This window comes from Eumetopias jubatus, unplaced genomic scaffold, assembly GCF_037043125.1.
Source record: "Eumetopias jubatus isolate StellerSeaLion01/CBP00866 unplaced genomic scaffold, mEumJub1_p1.0 scaffold_3, whole genome shotgun sequence".
Lineage (NCBI taxonomy): Eukaryota > Metazoa > Chordata > Mammalia > Carnivora > Otariidae > Eumetopias > Eumetopias jubatus.
This window is the reverse complement of record NW_028274809.1, coordinates 35,325,975-35,329,397: the sequence shown is the minus strand read 5'-3', so window position 1 is coordinate 35,329,397 and position 3,423 is coordinate 35,325,975. Positions and strand designations below refer to the sequence as shown.

At 48.0% G+C, this 3,423-nt stretch overlaps 1 pseudogene; it reads left to right on the top strand.

The window, feature by feature from the left end:
• Nucleotides 1–1,661: 1,661 nt before the first annotated feature.
• Nucleotides 1,662–2,696, top strand: LOC114224108 (small ribosomal subunit protein uS2 pseudogene; annotated as a pseudogene).
• Nucleotides 2,697–3,423: the final 727 nt, after the last annotated feature.

The following is a 3,423-nucleotide window of genomic DNA, read 5'->3' as shown; positions in this document are numbered from 1 at the left end:
CAGTCTCCGAGCTGGGGCTTTGGATTTCCTCCCCTGCCCTGCCCCAACCCTCTGGCACCTACTGTCACACATAAGAGCTCCCCCACACTGACCCTCGGCAAACCCATCTTCAGCTGATTTAGGCAGCTGGGATTAGGACTCCAGTGCAGCCCATCCAGGGGGCTGGCCCTGCTCAAAGTTCTGAAGAGCTGTGGAAGGAAGGAGTAGAGCCATTCCCGGGTCTAATGGAAGATGCAACCGGGGAACATTGGATACGAGTGGAAGGCAGACTTCCATACTGTATGAGAGCTGGCCAACATAAGAACTGCCTCCCTGATGCTGTTCCTACTGGCCCACAGGAAGGGGTGCTTTAGGCCAGCTTTCAAACTATTTCACCATGTTTCACTTCTGCAGAGCTCAGTCATCCTTTGTCCTCTCCCCCCGACCTCCTTCACCCTAGGCAAGGCCAGTAAGGGTCAGAGGACGTTCTTGGTGTCCGGAAGGAGGGCAGAGTTTTGAGACTGTCCCAGGCAAATCCCTCCTCTGCTTATGGCAAGGGAAACGGTCTACCTACACACCTGTCAGCACCTCCTCCCCAGCCCAGAGCCTGGGCCCATCCTTGGCCCTCGCCCAGGCCCAGCTGCCCTTGCAGTGTCTCATGCTCCAAAATCACAGAGCCCCTCCCATGGCCTCTTTCACTCACTGTCTAATCCCTTGACAATGGGTTGGAAGACATCACTGGCGTCTTTGGCTTTTTTTCCACTCTGCCCCGGTATTTCTGCCTGTCCTAGAACCTTCAGCACTTGTCTTTTCTCAACCTGCTCATTTCATCAGAAGGAAGCCCCACTTGTTACCTTTGCTCCCTAACGAAACCTTAAACGGAAACCCACATTGGACTCCCGAACGGAATTTTCATGACCCACCCACCTATGGTTTTATGACATGCAGGTTTTTTCTTTTTTTTAAATGTTTTATTTATTTATTCATGAAAGTCAGAGAGAGAGAGAGAGAGGCAGAGGCAGAGGGAGAAGCAGGCTCCCCGCCTAGCAGGGAGCCTGATGCGGGACTCGATCCCAGGACCCTGGGATCATGACCTGAGCCGAAGGCAGACGCTGAGCCACCCAGGCGCCCTGACATGCAGGTTTTTTTGTTCATTCTCAAAATAAATATATTCTAATTTAAAAAGCAAATGTGCACTAGCACCTTGGAGGAAAAAATGCTGTCCTGAGATCCTAACTCCACAAAAGGCTGGGAATGACTGCGCCCAAGTGGCAGAACTGGTCTTTCCCTTCTTCTCTCCACCTGGCAATGGACTTGCTGATTCGAGGCCATCAGTACCAAAATGTTTGGTTAGGTCATTATCTGAAACTTTGGACTTTACTTGAGGCTTCATGTTTTAAATATGCAGAAAGAAAAATGGAGAAGATCTCAGGAAATACTAAGGAAGTCTCTAGCCTAAAGGAAAAAACTCTGAGTATCCATAACACTCAACATTTTGAGATGTTAGAAAATTTTTTAAAAAACAAACATTAAGTTGTTCCCACTTCTACCAAATACAGAATATAAATTAGTTCAAGTTGCAGAAATACCTTTTATCTATTCATATAAGTATGGGCATATATACATCTGTATATGAAATACTTGTAATTTAAAATTAAGTAGCTGGGTCCTTTCCAAGCTACCCGGGGAAGGGTCCATACGGCGTTGTTTTGCGTTCCCGTCGTAACTTAAAGGGAAACTTTCACAATGTCCGGAGCCCTTGATGTCCTGTAAATGAAGGAGGAGGATGTCCTCAAATTCCTTGCAGCAGGCACCCATTTAGGTGGCACCAACCTTGACTTTCAAATGGAACAGTACATCTACAAAAGGAAAAGTGATGGTATCTACACCATAAATCTGAAGAGAACCTGGGAGAAGCTTCTGTTGGCAGCTCGTGCCATTGTTGCCATTGAAAACCCAGCTGATGTCAGTGTCATATCGTCCAGGAATACTGGCCAGCGAGCTGTGCTGAAATTTGCTGCTGCTACCTGAGCCACTCCTATTGCCGGCTGCTTCACTCCTGGAACCTTCACTAACCAGATCCAGGCAGCCTTCCGGGAGCCAAGACTTCTGGTGGTTACTGATCCCAGGGCTGACCACCAGCCTCTTACAGAGGCGTCCTTTGTTAACCTGCCTACCATTGCTCTGTGTAACACAGACTCTCCTCTGTGCTATGTGGACATTGCCATCCCTTGCAACAACAAGGGAGCTCACTCAGTGGGTCTGATGTGGTGGATGCTGGCCAGGGAAGTTCTGTGCATGCGTGGCACCATTTCCCGAGAAGACCCATGGGAGGTCATGCCTGATCTCTACTTCTACAGAGATCCTGAAGAGATTGAAAAGGAAGAGCAGGTCGCTGCTGAAAAGGCTGTGACCAAGGAGGAATTTCAGGGTGAATGGACAGCTCCAGCTCCTGAGTTCACTGCTACTCAGCCGGAAGTCGCAGACTGGTCTGAAGGCATGCGGGCGCCCTCGGTGCCTATTCAGCAGTTCCCTACTGAAGACTGGAGCGCCCAGCCGGCCACTGAAGACTGGTCTGCAGCTCCCACTGCTCAGGCCACTGAATGGGTAGGAACAACCACTGAGTGGTCTTAAGCTGGTCTTCCACAAAGGCACACAAAATGGAAATAGAAATGGAAAAGGTTGACGGAAAATAAACAGTTTGTAAAAGTCAAAAAAAAAAATAAGTAGCTGGTCACTGAGGTAGGTTGCTGGGGAACCTGTGAGGTAGTTCTCTCTGGTTGCCTCTGAGAATCAAGTAGAAAAATACATTTCAGAAGGGCTGACATTCCTCCGGCCTGAATAGGGAATTTGATTATTGCCTACTTAAGGTGGCATCAATCCAGATTTCATCACTCTAATCCCCTTTGTACTTGGAACACTTTTCAGGTAATAGAAAATGCTTTACTCAAGCAAAATGCTTATAAGGTTCTTAACCTGTGGGCTCAAGGCCGAGCCTGCAAAACTAATCTGCTGTCCAATAGAGCTTTCTAGGGGGTTGGGTTTTCCCCAAGGAGTATTTGTTTTTTAAAGAATTTTTTTTTTAATTTATTCATTTGAGACAGAGATACAGAGTGAGAGAGAGAACAGGAGCAGTGTGGAGAGGCAGAAGAAGAGGGAGAAGCAGACTCCCTGCTGAGCGGGGAGCCCGATGTGGGGCTCAATCCCAGGACCTGGAGATCATGACCTGAGCCGAAGGCAGACACTTAACGACTGAGCCACCCAGGCACCCCTCCCCAAGGAGTATTTTTAACAGAGACTTGGATGGCAGCTATAGCAGCCAGATGCCACCTGCCACCAGAGAAGTTAACAGACAGGACCTAGTCATCAGAAAAAGTCTTCGAACAGATAGAAGCACAATCTTTTCAGTTCTTAAAACTGTTGAATCTTAAATGCTTAATTTTT